Source organism: Aedes albopictus, chromosome 3 (genome assembly GCF_035046485.1).
Source record: "Aedes albopictus strain Foshan chromosome 3, AalbF5, whole genome shotgun sequence".
NCBI classification, from domain to species: Eukaryota; Metazoa; Arthropoda; class Insecta; order Diptera; family Culicidae; genus Aedes; species Aedes albopictus.
Genome location: NC_085138.1, coordinates 379,751,271 through 379,770,968, shown reverse-complemented (window position 1 = coordinate 379,770,968; position 19,698 = coordinate 379,751,271). Strand labels below are relative to the sequence as shown.

The following is a 19,698-nucleotide window of genomic DNA, read 5'->3' as shown; positions in this document are numbered from 1 at the left end:
GTAGTAGATTCTCTAGGATTACCTGCAGGGACACCGCCAGAAATTGCTTTTGGCATTCTTTCGGGATTTACCAAAAATTGGAATGTATACAGAAAAAAAAAATCAGGCATGATTTGTTAGAATGATTTTAGCAAGAGTTCTTCTAAAAATTTCACTTAAAATCCCTCTCTTCATGGATTTCTTTGAACTTTTTTTTAAGAATTCCTTCATAGATCGTTCCAGAAATTCTCGCAGGAACTTCGTCAAATGTTTCTTAAAAAAAATTTCAGATGATTCTTCTTTCAACTGGTCCACGGGTTTCTTCAAAAATTATAAGAATCCTCCAAAATTCCTCGTTGGATTTCTTCAGGGATACTACAGGAAATTCAGTTAAGGATTACTAAATAATTCCTGATTGTTTTTTCTCAAACATTTATGAATTCTTCCAGAAATATGGTCAAATTTTTTTTCAGAAGTTTTTACTTTGGATGTCTTCGATAATTCTTGTAGAAATTTCTCAAGAAATTCTTTTACAAATTTCTCCAAAGGTTTCTCCAGGAATTCCTCCAAACGTTTATTCAAAAGGTACCATACCAGGAAACATTTTTTACACATAGATTATAATATTTTCCAGATATTTCTAAAAGGTTTTCTTCTAGAAATTCAATTTTTTTCAGAAACTTTTTTAAGAATTAATTTTTGAATAAATCCGTAGATTCCTTCAGGTATTACCCCAATAATTCAGTGATTTTCTAAGGCATTTATTTGGAAACCCCTCTAAAAAAATTCCAAGAGATTTTTCTTGAAGTTCCTTCGGAGGTTTCTCCAATAGTTCCTTGAGGTCTGCTTTGGACTTACTCAGATCTTCCTTCAATAATTCTTCAAGATATTATTTTTTTCAAAGATTCAAATTTCCTGCTAACAATACTCCAGAGTATATTTTCAAGGTATTTTTCAAGAAATTTTTCTATGGATAGTCGCAGTCGGGTTCTCCAATTCTTCCACGTATTATTTCAAAAATTTAAATTTCTTTATTTTCGATTTTTCTTTTATTTTTTTTAAATTTATGTAGCGGTTCTCTGAAGAATTCCTCCACGTTTTTTTTTGTTTCTACGAGATTTCTTTCAGAAATTTCTCCAGTTAAGGAATGTTTGTGAACAAATTCCTCCAAATAATGTATAAGAATTTTTTTTCTGTGAATTTCTGCAGAGGTACCATCAGGAGTTCTTCCAAGGATTCCCAGAAATTTATTGAGAGTTTTTTTTTCTAGGAATTTAACCAGCACAATTGTCGGCTATTTATGCAGGCGTTTTCAGGAGATTCTTTCAAAAATTCTTCAACAGATCCCTCCGAAATATTCTCAATATTGTTTTCAAAGAAGTTTCCCCTTGGTTTTGTTTCTTAGAATTAGGGGATTTTTATAAGGATTTTCTTCAGGCACCCTGGGCATGAATCCAGATATTTCTCCAGAGATTACTAAATTGCTACAGGATTTTTTGTCTGGAAGTTCAAAAAGAAAAAAAAATCAAGAATTTCTTGAAAGTTTCAAGGACATTCCCAGGAGTTTGTTTTTGAAAGATTTTTCGAGTCAACTCTTCAAAAATTTCTAAGCAATTATTTCTTGGATTGTTGAAAACAAATTTCAGAACATGTGTATGAAATTTCTGGAAAAACTTCTAAAAAAAAACTCTGGAGGAATATCTGGGATCTCTAATGACACCCCAGGAGATATTTCTGCTGGAATCACATAAACAATTTCAAAAAATTCTTAGTAGGAATGTCTGCAGGAATCGCTACAAAAATTTGTGACAAATCCTGGGAAGAACTTTCGAAGCAATCCCTGTAGGATTTGTAAATATTTTTTAAGACAAAAATCTGTGAAATTGAATGGAAAAACTTCTGTAATAATCCCTTGTTGAAATTCTAGAAGTAATCCCTATTCTGAAGCAAGCTCTGGAGATATAAAATATCTCCTCAAATGAATTTCAAAAGAAATCCCATGATAAACTTCTTAAAAAACCCTGAGGCAATTTCCGAAAAAAAAGCTTCGGTAGAAACTTCGGAAGCTTCCCAAGTACTTTTGCATTAATAACTGGAGGAAGAGCTGAAGAAATCCCAGAGAAATTCGTGAAGAAACCACAGGATGAATTTCTGAAGAACTTCCTGTAGAAATATCTTAGAAAACTTCTCGGAAAAACTTATGTGAAAATTCGAGAAAAAATATTGAGAAATTTATATGAAAATTTCAGGACAAATCATGAGAATATTGGAGGATTTTCCGAAAGTATCCCTGTATAAATCTGTGGGCGATTTTTTGGAAAAAATATGTGTAAGAATACCTGTAGAAACGCATAGATAAGCGTCTACAAAGAACACAGCAAAAAAATTGAGATGTTTCTTCAAAAATTCTAGGGAAGTTTCTAGGGCACATTCTTTGAGGAATTCCCGCAGGATTCTCTGGATTAAGCCTTAAGAACTTCCTGGAGCATTTTCTAAACAAACCGCTGGTGAACTTTTCGAAGACATGCCTGTACGAATTTCTGAAGGAATATATGGAAAAATTTTCAGAAGAAACAACTGGAAGAGTTAATAAGAGGATCTTTGAAAAAACTTCCAAATAAACCTTTGCAGAACGTCCCAAAAGGAACTAGAAAAGAAATTTCGGATATTTTTGTTTTTAAACGGAACCAAGAAGAAATTCTAAGATAAGAGTTTCTTGGTAGAGTTTCAGAACGATCCCATTGAAATCTACCAAGAAGAATTCTTGGAGCAATTTCAGAAGAAATTTATGAGAAAATATCTGAATGGATTGGATAACTGACACTGGGGAAGATTACAAGTGGTAATCGAAATACGCGTATCTAATAATAGGGCGGAATCAAAAGGTACGAAACTGATTATACTCATACGAAAAAATGATTTTCTTGAGAATTTTCATGAAAAATGGCAATTTTTAAAAAAATCACCCTGGCAGAACCTCTAAATGATTTTTTTTTAGAAAATCTAAATGTTCTACAAAAATGCTATAAATATGCATGTCTTTCATTTAGAGGTTGAGCACCTTGACTTTTCGAATATTGTTTTTTTTAGGACAGTTTATTCTGAGAGTATCTGTGCAACATTTTCTAAAGAAATCTTTTGAGAAATTTTTTGCGAAAGCTTTTGATTTTCATAAATAATTGTTGAAAACATTTCTTAAGAAGTCTGTCGATGATTTTCTGAAAGAGTTTACGTACGGATTCCTGAAAAATCATAAAAAATATTTGGGATATTTTTGAAGGGAATCCACTTTTTAGAGGGATTTTTGAAGAATTTTCTGGAGGATCTTCTAACGAAAATTTCGAAGGAAATTCTAGAGGAAATTAGGAAGCAAAGCAAGAATTTTCAATAGAAAACTGTGGAAGACTTTTCGAAAGAAAATTTGGAACGAAACTAAAGAGTCAGTGGAAGAATTTCCTAGGTATTGAAATCTCCGGTCATTTTTGGAAACATTTCCTAAAACTTCCCCAGGAGGCATTTCTGAAGAAATACCTGAAGGATTTTCCGATGAATTTCTTAAGATAATACTAGGTGTTACATTTTTTTTACCTCAAGAGTTGGTTACTCAGTGAGTAATTTGGAGTAATCTCGATGATACCAAGGGATTTTTTTTTAATTACCGTACGGGTTTGGGTCAAGGGTCTCAGATTTTCATGATTTTTTTTCCATAGGCAGAGCTCATGGATATATGAACAAAAAAAATTAAAAAAAGTCGCCTATTTTCCCGGAAAACTCAGGTGGGTTTTTTTTTCTTCTGATACTATTTGTTTTGAAAAATCATAACTAAAGAACGAAGCATCGTGAAAATAACGTTTATTTTAGAAAATAAATTCAAAGTTTCTCAGAAATCTATAAAAAAAATATTAACTGGAAAAAGTTTTTCACAAAATTTGTCATAGGGTAAGTGTACCAATTATGGCACTACCTAAGCAAAACTATTTGTATAAAAATAACAAGAAGACCAACGAATGTCACCAATATGTTAAAAGATAGCTGAGCTAGCATACTTTACAGGAAAAATATTGAAACGGACCCAAAACTACTTTTAGTATTTATTAAAGCGTGTGCCAATGACAGGACCCCAGTTATGGCTACATTTGTTAACTTCGGTTCCTTTTCGCACTATTTGCATGCATTCCTTATGGGATTAGCCATAACTGGTACACTATGGCGAAAAAGGGTGCAAGGAAGCCGAAATTTTAAGGAAAATGATTTAATCCTACCATAATTTGAGCAAAATGTGGAGTTCTAATGAGTGCAACCATATTTTGTGAACGTGATCTGTTGTCCATATTTTTTTTCTTGTTGATTTACATCGTTAAAGGGTGAAAATCAACTATGGCGAATAATTGGTACTATAGCCATAATTGGAGCACTTACCCTAGTTGAGAAAATTCGTAGAGAAAAGCCTGAGAAACTATGCCCGAACTCGTGGAAAATTTTCAAACAAATATTTTTGAGGAGGTTAAGACCAGCCACCGTATTCAGTCAAGGCTGTACAGACTGAACGAAACTTAACACTAGACAACAGACATGACACATATTACGAGCTCCAGTGGATACGAGGGAGAAACATTTCTTGCGAAAAGTTCAATCACTCGGAGTAGGAATGGAACCCCTAACCCCATGGCATGTACGCTTGGTGACACTAACCGCACGGCCACGAAACTTCCGGCTTTTCTTCATGAATTTTCTCAAAAGTGGGAAATTTTGTGGAAAACTTTTTCCATTTCATATTTTTTTTTATTTCTGAGAAAATTTGCTTTCATTTTCATTAAAAAAAAACTTTCTTTCTACGATGCTTCGTTCTTGAGCTATGATTTTTCAAAGAAAAGGCTTATATGGCACATTTGAACATTTTTCAACCAAATTGGCCATAACTCAGGAAAAAAAAAGTGCATTCCAAAAATTTCAGCGACTAAAGATTATAAAATAACATTCTCAAAAATTGTGGAAAATTTTGTGGAAAACTTTTCCCAGTTTATATTTTTTTGGATTTCTGAGAAAATTTGATTTTATTTTCTAAAAAAACGGTTTGTTTCTACGATGTTTCATTCTTGAGTTATGATTTTTCAGAGTAAGAAGTGTCAGAGGAAAACAAAAAAATCCACATGAGTTTACCGGGAAAATAGGCGACCCTGAATTTGTTTGTTCATATTTCCATGAGTCCTGCCTTTGGAAAAAGTTTCATGGAAATCTGAGACTCTTCGGCCCAGTTTGTACGATAGTAATAAAAAATCATTAGTCACTGCTACTCTCTCTGGTGGAATTTGAACTCACCAACTCATTTCGCCAGTCTGGTTAATTCTGCCGTTCCGGATATTCTCTGGTTCTGTGGCTCAATACTAGGTTCTAATCCCACCAGAGCGGTTTTTTTATATTTGATAACATATTTTTTCAGTTTGCATTTCAAGTTTCAAATTTGTCTCCTAAGCATTTCAGTTGGTTTCAGCTGGCTTCATTCGATTCACTGAGACTAATTTTGTTCGCCTTTTATTTTTTTTTCTTCCAGGAATACCAAAATGAGTCATCATCAAAGGTTGCAGATTCAGACGGCTCTAACAATTCTATCAGGTAGGTCTCCACACCAAGCTAAAAGCTAAACTTTATCCAGATCCCATCCACAGTAGTGGGAGTGATGTGGCTTCTCCCATTAACCACTCCAAGACTCGAAAACAGAGTCACCTAAAGAAGATCAAAACGCCACATCAACGAAATACCTACCGGAGAAAAAAAAACTGACGTCGTCGTCGCCTAGATATCTGCTGCTTTGTGTCACAAAGCGACATAACTTTTTTTTGTGAATGAGCTGAGCAGTCGTCGTTCTCGTTGTTATCTTTCTAAGCCGTGGTGGCGGTGGCGACGGTAGTGCTCTACATTCTTCCGGGACCTACCTGAAGATGGTTTCCATTATGCTTTGCTTTGATGTAGGTTACTGCTGCTGCTTGGTTCTATTCAGACGTCGTCGTCCTGCGTCCGCTCGAAAACCCAAAACTATTTTCGTTCTTTGTTCGGTAGGATGATTATGAAACGGGGACCAACAAGCCAGCCACAGACAGAGTAGTACCCAAGTGAGCAACTTGCCCGTGTGATGGTGGTGAGAGAGAAACTTACGTCATCTTCAGAGTGCGGTGCGGTTTGACATTGATAACGCGGAACAATTTGAAGTGGGGATTGCGCATTCTGCGATAGTTGAGAGCTTTTGTGTGACATAATTTGATGACACTTGACTGGTGTGTGGTCGTTGCGTATTGTCTTGGTCGAGTGTTTCTCGTTTTGTGACGGAACTCGAGCGAAAAGCGAATCTATGCGTTGAATTGGATGAGATCCAAAATTTATATTGTCTACAGTAATTTAAAAGTATATATTCAGTACCAGTAGTTTCAGCCGACAGGAATTCAAAAACTTCAAAAAGTTGGTGAGCTCATTCCATTTTTTTTCTGTTAAATTTACTTACTGTTTCTTTTTCAATACCTGACCGGAACGATAAATATTCGATCAGAAAATGAAAAAAAAATTAACTGTTCCTAACACATTTTAAATTTTCAAGCTGTGATTAAGCTTGTGTCCTATTCACTAACTATTTGCATTTTTCAGCCTGATAATTTATTGGAATACATTAAAGCCACCACCCACCATCTACGCTCTCAATGGTGACTCTCGCGCCTTCTCACAATGACTGAAATTAATTAACAATCAATCGTCCCTTTCACAATTCTGCTGCACAAAAACGCTCACCACCGTAACCGGGACAACGCCAACACCCCCAACGATGATTTTCCCGCGTGTACCGCATGAGCGATCCTGATTGACACCCGTCAAACAAGCGAAAATTAATCGGAAGCAAGAATCAACTGTCATCCGAACTTTTAGGTCCCGCTTCCGCTGCCGCTCGCGCTGACCTGGACAGCGAAATGTGCGACCGTGCCACTTTCCCTTGGAGGGCTGGCGAGCTGCGATGGGCAGGGGTGCCGAACGTGTAGATCTTTCTCAAGTAAAGAAAAACTACTACTATGGGTATTTTCTTCTGCTACATTTGTCTCCCAGATGCTCATTGAAGTCTTGCTTCCACCTTTTAATCAACTCATCTACGTCAGTGAAGAGGCTTTCTTTCTTAGCACTGCTTTTTGGTTTGCAGTACGAAGCCTTTACGAGATGCATAGAACTTTTGATAAGGCCTCCCTGCTCCTCCGTTTCTATTAGTTGGAATTCATTGTTCCGAAAGAGGTGAGTCTGCTGGTTTTTCAACTATTTGTTTATTTCCATGATCTGTCGAGTTTCATGCTGCAGCATTACCATCCACACTTCGATTCTATCCTCCGAAGCCTCATTGCACTCCACGTAATATCAATCGTTTCTTTGACGCATTTATAAACATAATTCTATTAATTTCTGGTTAGGCATCAGAACACCAAATTGTACTAAAAGGCTATATGTTCACTCAAAATAAGAATTTTCGATAAAAGGCTTGGAGGGTCAAGTCACATTTACCAATCAACTCAGTTCGACGATTTGAGATGATGTCTGTGTGTATGTATGTATGTGTGTGTGTGTGTGTCTGTGTACAAAAAAAGGTCACTTACTTTTAAGGCACTTCGTAATGGTCGATTTTTCGAATTTTCGCACGAATTGCACAGGAATTTTACCGCATTGTTTGCTATTAAAAATGGTCCAGATTGGTCAAAGTAATCCGGAGTTATGGCCATTTCAGTAATATGGGCCAGCAACGGTAAAACTGAACCAAGCCCCTTCATGCGACACATTAAACTACGGCGATTTTTGTAACCTTTTGCAAAGTGTAGCGAATTTTGTGTGGAAGTCAACACTGGAGACCAGAAATTCCACGATGTCGGCCCAAAATTCAAGATGGCAGCTTAATATTCAAGAAGGCATCTCAAAATTCAAGATTGCGTATGTTGAATTGAATTTTAGGCCCTTAAACCATGCAATACGGGTAGATTTGGTATGAGGAAAATGTCCAAAGTCCAAAAACGGCGACCAGAATATCCAAGATGGCGGTTTAAAATCTGAAATGGCGTCCCAAAATTCAAGATGGCGGCTTTTTTTTAAGAGTTTAGGACTCAAAAGCCAGATAAACAATATTAATTCTGGTGCCATGAAGTGTGAAGTTTCGTTCACACTTCATGAAGTTCGACTAGATCGACATTACAAAATTATAACAAGCTAAGGGTTGTTATAAAACATGTACCGTTAGTAGTTAAAGTAACAAAACTTCTAATAAAGTTGCCACAAGAAAAATTTGTTACGAAAAATGATCATATCAAAAATATTACAAAGCTTGTTCCATGAATTATGATAGAATTTAACAAAATTATAACAAATTGTGTTATAATTCCTTGGCAACCTTTAAAGGTTAAAAACTAAATTTGTATACTCATTTTTTGGGTAAATATTTTTAAGTGTGTTATTCTATTTTTAGAAAAAGTAGGTTACATTAAAAAATAGTTTCCAGTTCGTATCTCTTCCTAAAATTCTTGAAAGTATACCTCAAACTCTGAGGAAGTATCTGTACTCTGTAGATATTCTGAAAGAGTTACAGAAGGAATCCAAGCAGGTTCTCTAATGGAATTTCTGTTGAAATATTCAGTAGAATCCCTGTGAAATCTCAGGAAGTACTCTTGCATGAGTCTCTAGAAGAAGATCTGAATAAATCCTAAAGAATTATTGAATCCCAGGAGAAGTTTTTGAAGAGCTTCTTGGATTAATGGCTGGAAAACTCCTCGGGAAACCCTTTGTAGAATTCTTAAAAAATAATTGGGTTTTTTTAGAGAAAGAAAATCCTGGAGAAATATTTAAATATATTTTTGGAAGTTTTCTGATTCCTAGAGCAATCTGTGAACGATTTTCCAAAGAAATTATACATAAGCATCTGTAAAATTTGCCTCAAAAAACTATTGATATATTTTTAAAGACATTCCTGTGGAATAAATACCTTCAAGAATCCTTATAAAAGAATTTAAAGTTATCCTTAGAGGAAGTGTCGGATAAATTTCTAGCTAATTCCATATATCAATATCTTAAGGCAAACGCTGTATGAACTCCTGTAAATATCTCTAGAAGAATTCTTGCCCGAATCTCAGAAAGTAATTATGCAAGAACCATCGCACATTGGAGTAAATCATATCGAAACCTGATCATAAGTGGAAAAACTCAAAATGAATCAATTGGGCATACCCAAGTGTAGTTATCGTGTAACCGTTTGACAGCTAAGCAGTGTCAGTCCAAATGTTTTGTTTGCGCTTATCAGAAGAGGTATAGTGAAGCTGAATTTTAGCCGTTTTCTTTGATATAACTCACAGCGCGTGCAAGATTTGACCGTACAAAGTGAATAAAATTGATTGTCAATCAGTTCAACGATGCACTTTGTTAAAGAAGGTTAATGTTGTTATTCTGTTTATTTGAAACCCAAACAAATTGACTTTAAATTTTCCATACAATATATGAAAAATAATGAAAAAAATATAAGATCCCAAGTAACACAGAAAACATCTTTTGAAATGGGATTTAAAAAAGCTGTTGTAGTACAGTATTGTGTTGAAATCTTGTTTTATTTATGTTTGACTATAACAAACTACTGAAAAATCTTATCATCTGCACTACAAGTATGAGGAACGAACGTAAATTTAACGTTGATAAAACAGTATTTGTGTCTCATCGTTTCCCTTTAATTAAAGTTGTTAAATAATACATCAGCAGTACATAGATATAACTTTGGGGCTCACGTATGTTACAAATACGTTATTTCTATGTATAAAATACGTTGTTGTACAACATGTTTATGAGTTCGTTGTTTCTTCTCATACTTGAACATTATTTTATGAAACATTTTTCGCACTTAAAAATACAAGGCTGATGATGATAACTTTCAATTCCAATATTCTATGCCCTGCGTTTGTTAATGCTAAGCGCTCGACATTTCTTAATCGTTCAGGCTATGAATTTCCAGGGGAACAGCTTGTTGTTAAATAAGCTTGACGAATGCTGGAGTGCCCAAATGATTTGGAAGAAAAAGGTCACTGTTGAACTTCACTTTAATGTCAGGCTTTATATCACCTATTGATCACTTTTTGTACTTACGTAGACACTAAATATCACTTTTAGAGCACAGTTTCGATATGATTTTGTATCTCGCGAAACTTTACATAGAAATTTTCAGCAACTCCACTCCAACTTTGTTATTGATTTACTTATGTCCGAAACATGTATCGAAAAGCAAAAATTGAAACGCGTACGTAAACTGATGTTTAAAATATGTTATAATGATGTTTTTTCAACGAATTTCAGTAGAATTAAGTAGTATTTGACTAACATGTTATTGAGAAGAACAACATATGTAATTTAAACTTATTTATCATGTTATGAATTCCTTCCTATCAGGACAAATAAACTACAGTACCGCTACAAAGTTTCACACTATGAATTTTGTGCACAACCGTTTGTGTTTTTATGTTTCATATGTTTTTCAATAATTATTTATCTGGGAACAGTCTAAAAATGTAATAAAATAATATATTTTATTTATAGCTAACAAATACAAATTCCACAGCGTAAAACCTAATATTAATTTTTTTTTGTTTTTTTTTTCTTCCTTAAGTACGTTTATTTGTCGATTTGGCTTATTTAAAACTATTTACATAATTTATTAAGCTACGACTTCTAAATTGAAATTTAGTTCATTCACATCTATTCTATCATTGCAATTCTGAATGAAAGTGATGTAGCACATTAAAATCTTCAAAACTTTTTTCCGTGTCGTTGTTGATATCCATTCTAGAGATGGTCGCAGAAGATCAGCACATCTAAACGTACGTCGACCACCTGTCGAATACAATCAAAAAAATTGTGTTGTATGGTTTCAGTTAACTCATCACAGTGGGTACATTGTTCTCCATCTGTTCTTCTCATGACATAGAGAAGTCTGCGGTGAGGAACTTTTTGGTTAACCCACATGAACAATTCGCTACGTAGATGAGAAGGCAAAGCACGGTCCGAAATATTCCTCCACACACGCTTCCAATATCCAATAATTGAAAATATCATCTCAAAACCTTCTGACGGTACTGTGCCAAGAAACCACCATGATGCATATCTGAAAATTCGTTCAAAAATTTCACTCAAACCAGAGAGATGGAAATTACCTTTTTGCCTTTCTCGTACACTAGTACTGGAAAGGCTATATGTTCACTCCAAAAATGACTTTTTGATAGGAGGCCCGGAGATTCGAGTCACATATACCAATCAACTCAGCTCGACGAATTGAGGTGATGTCTGTGTGTGTGTGTATGTGTGTGTGTATGTATGTATGTGTGTGTGTGTGTGTGTGTGTGTGTGTGTGTGTGTGTGTGTGTGTGTGTGTGTGTGTGTGTGTGTGTGTGTGTGTGTGTGTGTGTGTGTGTGTGTGTGTGTGTGTGTGTGTGTGTGTGTGTGTGTGTGTGTGTGTGTGTGGGTGTGTGTGTGTGTGTGTGTGTACAAACGAACTCACGTCACTTTTCGGCAGTAAATCTCAACCGATTTTAATGACCGACGGTTTTCGCGGAATCTGGTCCCATTGTTTGCTATTGAAAATGGTTCGGGTCGGTCCAGCTGTTCCGGAGTTATGGCCATTTAGGCGTTCCGGATCGGTACCCCAGGAAGGGGCTAGATATGAAAATGCAACAAACCCACGCATGCGACACATCAAACCACGACATTTTCGATAATATGATGAACGGTAAGCAAGAAAATAGTCTCAGACCATATCTGAACCGGTAATGTTCCGGAACCGGTTCCGAAGGTCCCACCAGAAGTGGCCAAATATAAAAGTGAACCAAACCCATACATTCGACTCATCAAATCGCAGCTTTTTCAATAACCTGATGAACGGTTAACAGGAAAATAGTCTCAGATCATATCTGAACCGGTAGTGTTCCTGAACCGGTTCCGGGCGTCCCGCCGGAAATGGACAAATATAAAAATGAAACAAACCCATGCAAGCGACACGTCAAATCGCGCCCTTTGCGATAACCTGATGAACGGTTAGCAAGACAATGGTCTCAGATCACATAAGAAACTACCGGTGTTCTAAAACCGGTTCCGGAGGTCCCGCTGGAAGTGGCCAAATATAACAGTGAAGCAAACCCAGGCATGCGACACATCAAGTCGCGGCTTTTTCAATAAATTGATGAATGATAAGCAAGAAAATAGTCTCAGACAACCTAAGATTCTACCGGTAGTGTTCCGGAACCGGTTCCGTATGTCCCGCCAGATGTGGCCAAATATAAAAGTGAACCGAACCCATGCATGCGACACTTCAAATCGCGGCTCCTTAGGCGACCTGATGAATGGTTAGTAAAAAATAGTTTTAGACCATATTTGAGACAACCGGTGGTGTTCCGGAACCGGTTCCGGGTTACGTCCGGAAGTGGCCAAATATTATTTTTTTGTCTTTATTAACGAGATTTTTAACTCGAAGCTAGTTCATCTCGGGACCCTTCCCTTCCGAAGGAAGAACCTACGTTTTGTGAATATGTCGGGAGTGGGATTCGATCCCAGGCCCTTGGCATGATAGTCTTGTGTCCTAACCATCATACCAGGCCCGCTCCACCGCCAAATATTTAAGTGAACCAAACACATGCATGCGACACATCAAATCGCGGCTCCTTAGTTAACCTGATGAACGGTTAGCAAGAAAATAGTTTCAGACCATAATTGGGACAACCGATGGTGTTCCGAAACCGGTTCCGAGTGTTCCGCTGGAAGTGGCCAAATATAAAAGCGAACCAAACCCATGCATGCGACACGTCAAATCGCGGATTTTCCGATAATCTGATGAACGGTAAGCAAGAAAATAGTCTCAGACCACATAAGAAACTACCGGTAGTATTCCAAAACTAGCGTTGGGTGCTTCGTCAGAATTCAAAAGTGAGAAAAATTAAAGCAAGCGATAGATATCTTGACAAAACTAAGACGATCTCATCCAATCACACCATTTCAGATTCCTGAGGTGTAATAATGCAGAAGGATGGGTCAACGTTGTATGGGAAAATTAAAATTTAATCGTAATAACTCCGAACAAACTTTTTCAATTCTCTTTCGCGTCTAAAATGACTGCGTAAAATTTTTGAGCGACTGGTTGCTCCATCACGCACTGTAATGTGGTTGAAAGTTGAATGGGATTCAGTATAAAAAATTTCAGTTACTTGCATGTTTTTGTCAAATTTTACATGCATCTTGTAGCCAATGATAATAAAATATAGCGTGTGTAGAAGTGTGTAGAAAATACTTTGTCGAAAATCGTTAAGGTATCTGTGTTTGTGAAAAAGTTGTATCGTCTTGGTGTTGATCGGCCTCCAGTCATAGTGAAGGAGGTCAAGCTGTCAACTGAGAGGTCTGATATTTTTCAGCTCTGCCTATACGTTGAACATAACGTCGGAATATGTGCCATCAATAAGTTTAAAGTCAATTCAATGATGGCTCTGATAAAATTCTAAGTAAAGTATGCTCATGATTCAGGAACATTTCAGCTCACGTCAACGGAAACGTCATGAGTACATATTCGACGAGAAAGGCACTATCACCACTAGGTGGATCAATCCGGGTTTTTCTTGTTTTCATTCGGATGGAAAGCGAATGAATAGGACGCAATCAGTGAAGTACTAGATTGAAAGTAGTGAGTTGGATTTTTGTATGGTGAGATGATCAGTTCTCCATTTCTGCAGTGAAATGGTGCAAACAGCGTGGGTTATATGGTTTCTTGCCTAATTTGATGCTGTTTGAGCAAAAGTTTGGGTAACTGTGTTGTTGAAGTTGCAAAACATAAATTATACACGACGAATCCTTGTAGAATTATCCGAAGGATTTTCTAAACGAATCTCTTGAATTACTTATTTTTTTTCACCAGTCTCTTTATTTTGTAGGCTCACTTGTTTACTGAAAAACTCTACCGAGCCGAAATTCATGTTAACAATTTGTTATTCTAAAAAAACTATCAAAGCACAATCAGTAGCGAGTCCTACGAGGAACCTTCATTCTGGGCCCGGATCCGGAACTGGAGGCAGAACCAGAACCTGTAGCCGCAAATTGAGCTCTTCGTTGGCTTGCTTGTGAGTTTCGCATCGCTTCCGTGATAGCTTTCGCAACTTCTTCCAGTGTCTCCAAGCCCTCCTTACGCCGCTTCTCTTTTTCAGAAACGGCTGCTGAATTACAGATCTGTTCCACTTCCTCCGTAGACTGGTGAATACATTCTTCCTCATCTTCCTCCTGAACTTCAATCACAGCGTCCTCCAAAGCTTCCGCAATTTGTTGTTCTTCCAAAGTTGTTCCGTTCCCAGAAACGATGTCAGCATACGAACATGATCCTGAGTTTCCTTGCTTTTTCTTCTCCGTATTCTTCCGAATTTGTCGCTGTGGGCAAGAATCTCTCCGGTGACCCAATTCTCTACACAGAAAGCAAGTGTCTTTCAGGCCTTCATAGAATATCCTGGCCTTCCTATCACCAACATTTATCGATGGCGGAATGTTTGTTTGTACACTCATGTATATTCCTCGCACTCCTGTGTAGGATGTGATCCAAGCCAAAACCCGGTGGGAACTTTTCTCGTACCACATGATCTATTTCGCCGAACTCACCGAGGACCGATGAAAGAGTAACATCTGGCAGCTCCGGTGGTAGATCGAACACACGTACATACTGTGTGTTCACTCCTGCGATGGACATCCTCACTACAATACTTCTACCGTTTGCATAGGTAAAATGCCGCGATTCCATATTTTTACGCAGCGACTCCTGCATAGCCTCCGGAGATGTAAATTTAATAAACAGCGAGCGGTATTGAGCTGACTTGTAGGTAGCTTCAATCGACATCAGTTCCGTGTCCAATTGTTTCAAAAACGTGGCCACTTCTACCAATGACGGTGGTAGACAACCCGTCGGGAAGCGATACTGCACAGTATTTATCATCATTTCGCTCATGTCTATTTGCTGCTATTCTTACGGGACCGATAGCAGCAGCGGCGAATGAAGCAAAAATGAACGACCGACGAACAAAACACGCGTGCAGTGTAAGCGGGCCACAATGCGAAACCGAACAGAAGAGACCACAATTGATTCCGTCCGTGCTAGGCGACGGCAGCGATAGAACTGACTTGAATTACTTCCTCGGTAATCCTTTACGAAGTTTCATAAGAAACCCACGGAAAACTATCTAAATGGATTCTTGGAGAAATTTCTGGAGAAATTCTTGAGGAATTATCTGAAGAAAGCCCAGGAGAAATTTTTTAAAGAATTCCTGAAAGAATTTCTAAAGAAACCAATACTGGAGGGGTTTCTCCAGGTAAATGTCAAGAAAGTCCCTGGAAAAAATGTGGAGCAAACTTTGATGAATTTTTGAAGAAGTCTGGAAAATTTTCTAAAGAAATTCTTGGATAATTTTATAGAGTAATTCTTAACTTTTGATCTTGTGAAGGAATCGCTGACAAGATTTTTGAAGGAATTCGTGGATAAATTCCTGAAAGAAGTCTCGTAGTTATTTCGGAAAGAATAAATTGAAGAATTTCAGAGGAAACCTTTGGGAGCTTTTCTTGAGGAATTTTTAAAGGATCCTCTAGAGGATATTCTGAATCAGATGCTAGAGGAATGCCAGAACTAATCAAGAAGTAAAAAAAACAGTATTTCTTCAACATAAAATTTGCTTGAAAGACGTTGTTAGGAACAAAAAAAAAACACTGAATTTTTTATTTTTCAATTTGGTTTGGATAATTATTTATTTACTGTTTCGTTGATCTTCTGCTTAGTAATTCTTTTAACAATATGTATGCAATGTCAACATCGCTGGGCACTAGAAACAAGAAGCTGGGCAATTAAACAGGTATGGAAGAGGGAACATTTTTTGAGAAAAATAAGTAATCAGTGTCACCCTTTCATCAGTGGTGACGAACAATATTATTGTTTTCAGAACGAAGGAACAATATTATTGCTTCAGAAATCCCTGCGGGATGCTTTTGAAAAATTTCCCACACATTGTTTCAAAAAATCCTGCAGCAACTGGGATTCTTGAAAACTCTTCTTAGGACTACTGTATTAATTCCTCTTAAAACTCTTTCAGAAGTTTATCCAGCAAGTTCTTTATAAAATCCTTCAATAAATCCCTTCTAAAATACCCCAAAGGTTTCTTCCACCAGATATGGCGATTCCTTTAGAAATTCCTTAGAGATTTCTTCATAATTTTTTCCAAGGGGCCTATGTTTTAAATCTTGCATGGATTGTTTCCAAAATCGTTGCATGGATGTCTTTAAAATATCCTTCAATGATTCCTTACACAACATCTTTTACGGTTTTTCTTTTCAATAATTCTTCCAAGCAAGGATGATTTCGATCATCTGGCAATCATTTGACTCATTTTTCTATAAGTCAGTTCAGAAGCCTAATATTAAAATGTTATGTTCGACAAACTTGTAGATTATTGTTTTTCCTACAATTATCACAAAGGACGCCATATTCTATAACTCTTATATTTTTCGATCGTTTAGTATGAGTAGGTGGTACTAGCGCTCTCACGCCGTATATACGAGATTTAGGATATGGCGTCCTTGGTGATCATTGTAGGAATAACACTTATATACTAGTTTGCCGAACATCTCATTTAAATATCATTTGTTGGCTCATTTCAATATTATTTATTTCCTCCAAGAGTTCTTACGAAAATCTTGAATTTATTGCTACAGAAACTCCATGCATTTATTTAGTAATTTCTACAGAATTCCTTTTTCAAAAATTTCTTCGAAACTTCCTCAAGGAAAATTTCCAGAGATTCCTGTTGAAATTTCTCTAATGATATTTCTTCCTGGATTCTCTAAGGATTTGACCATCAAATTTGATATTTTTTCTGCTTTGAGTCACAGAAAAGTGTTGATTATTTTAGATCATTTCCATCGTTTCGACCCTGTGGTTGGGATCAAGCCTGTGCACAGAAAAGGTGGAAAGGGGGATTTTTCCTGATGTTTTTGGGAGCCTAGTGTATGGTACATCAGAAACCCCCAAACACCCTCCCCCTTGGTTGAGATCTTCATCAGGGCTCGATGAGAATCAACTTGTTTGAGATTCGTATTGATCACACGATGGAATGCCGCTGTTGTTTCATTGCCGTACTTCTTTCATTCGAACCTAGCGCCTCGATTGAAATGGTGGGTGGTTTCACTGTTCAAGTCACAACACTTGGCACTTTGGGAACACCTTTTTTTGTGTTGGAATCGATCGAAACGAATCTTAAACAAGTTGATTCACGTCGAGCCCTGATAGCCGAGAAATACCAAGTTTTACAAAAATTCAGTCCCCGTTAGACATTTTCCGTATTTTTCTTCTAAAGCTTCATATATTAATACATAAATTCCAGAAAGCATTCGTTCAGCAAATCATTCATTGTTTTTAAATTTCTTTCAGGCAATTTCCTAACACATTTTCCAGGGGTTCCCACGGATCCTTTTAGACATTCGTTTAAGAATTTCTTTGAAAATTTCACCATCGATTTCTTCAAATAAAAAACTTCTATGGATTCTTTACAAAAGCCTACCCGAATAAAAAATACAGTAGAAAAACCGAGCGTTGTATTGTAACAGTACTATTTAAAACCATATTTTTACAATAGACACCACTGTAAAAATAAAAAATACAAAAACAATAAAATGTATTGTAGACACCATACAGTAAATTATAAATAAGATTTTTACAATATACTATACGGGTGGTTAAGTATCGTAACAATATAAAAAAATATTTTTCTACATATATATTTTTTTGCAAAACCATACATTATATTGTAAATGAATTGTTATAAATACTGATACGTGGGTTTTAATAAACCGTACATTGTATGGTACACATATGGTTTCAAACAATAAAATGTACCAGTAGTTTCACTACTGGTTATACATTTAATGAAATGGTTTTGGAATGGTTTTCTTTTGTTATGTTGGTTTACATTACATAAACCATATAATGTTATATTATCTTGTAATTTTCCTCCTGTTAATGGCATTTTAGGCTTAATACTAGCATTGTGAGAATGCGCTTTGGAAATTCTCCAGAGCGTTTTGGATAATCCTTCATATATTGGATCGCCCACGTCTAAGTCTGAGTCGAGGTCTGAGTAGTCTCTGATTGCATTAACAGTTGAAGCTTAGGCTCCCATGCCCCACCAGCCTGATAACCGGGTTTCGCAAACTAAGCATTATTTGTGGCAACACTTTGAGCGGCATGATGGAACTATGCTGAGCGCGCTAAGTATTATTAGACCACTAATGTAGTTGCATGAAGTGGGTGACGAGGTACATAAGTATCATTACAGCGTGCTTAACCGTTATTGCAATATTGAGCTCCAGTTTGACTAAAGTTTGAAATACACGGGGAAATACATAACAACTCATGAGAAAACTGTCAAGTTTGATTCAAGTATAAGTTAGGTTAAAAAGCGAACCCACAGGCGAACCTATATTAGAATTTCTTTCAGTATTCAGTCCAGTCCATATGTTAAAGATGGCTCTACGTCAAAGATAAAGCTCGTCAATCGTATTCCTCTCATCGCACTCTACATACCTAGCCCGCCATATCTCTTGGATCTGCAGTTCTTAAGACATCTGGTTTACTACTTATTTAAACATTTTATTGACTTTAAGTTGATGTTTCAACTTATTCACTTTCTTTCCTTTCCTTTGCATCAAAAAAGTCACAAACATCAACAAAACAAAGCACGGAAAAAATCTAAAATTGAATAAATAAATAAAAATGCACGAAAAAATAATGTTTCGGAAAAGTGAATGGTTCAAACGTAAGAAAAACAGTATAATATATTGTTACATAAAAATCGAATGTAAATGTATAGTAGCTACAATGTGCGAAGCTTTTAGTGAACCATTTCATTACAATATACATTATTGTAGCTGGTACACTGTATGGTGCAGGAATGGTTTTCACCAAACACCCTATGGTTAGTTTTTATAAGGGTATAGAGATGCCTTCAGTAATTTTTCAAAAAATTCCTTCAACGCTTTTTCAAAGAATTTCTTTCAGATATTCCATCGTGAACTCTTCTAGGGAATCCTTCTGGAATTTCTTTATGAATTATATTGAAAATTACCGAAGGAATGTCTTCAGGAATTTGTTCAGGTATTCCTCCAAAGATTCTTCAATTATTTTTTCTGTGGCTCCAGCAGAAATTCCTCCAGGGATTTTTACAGGAATTCATCCAGAGATTTCTTCAGGGATTCCTCCAGATATTTCACTGTGTATTTTCTCAGAAATTCCTTTAACACAAAGATAAATCTAAGAATTTATCTGTGGATTATTTCAGGATCCTAGACAGAAATTTCTAAGAATCTCTACAGGTTTTCCTTTAGACATTTATCAACATTTGATTTACAGAGGTTCATTAATATGTGTTTCCTGGAATTCGTTCAGATACACAAATACGGATTCCTCCTAAAATTATTCTAGAAATTTATCGAATGATCAGTGTTTTGCTGGTCTTGCTTTAGGAAGACTTAAGTAAACTCCTCCAGGGGTCCTTCAGGAACTATTTGAGGGATTCCCGCAGAAATGTCTCCAGGAGTTGCTTAATGGATTCCTCCAGAGATTCTTGCATTTTTTTTTTTTATTTCAATGGAAATTCATACAGAGATTCAGCAGAA

The 19,698-nt window shown here is 36.4% G+C and overlaps 1 long non-coding RNA gene across 1 annotated transcript in view; it reads left to right on the top strand.

Moving 5' to 3' along the window:
* The window catches only part of LOC134291829 (uncharacterized), a 444,222-nt gene that overhangs the window by 55,996 nt on the left and 368,528 nt on the right, over positions 1 to 19,698 (top strand). The window contains exon 2 of the long non-coding RNA XR_009999302.1: positions 5,531 to 5,592. This is a non-coding gene — a long non-coding RNA (uncharacterized LOC134291829). The remainder of the gene's footprint in view (positions 1 to 5,530; positions 5,593 to 19,698) is intronic.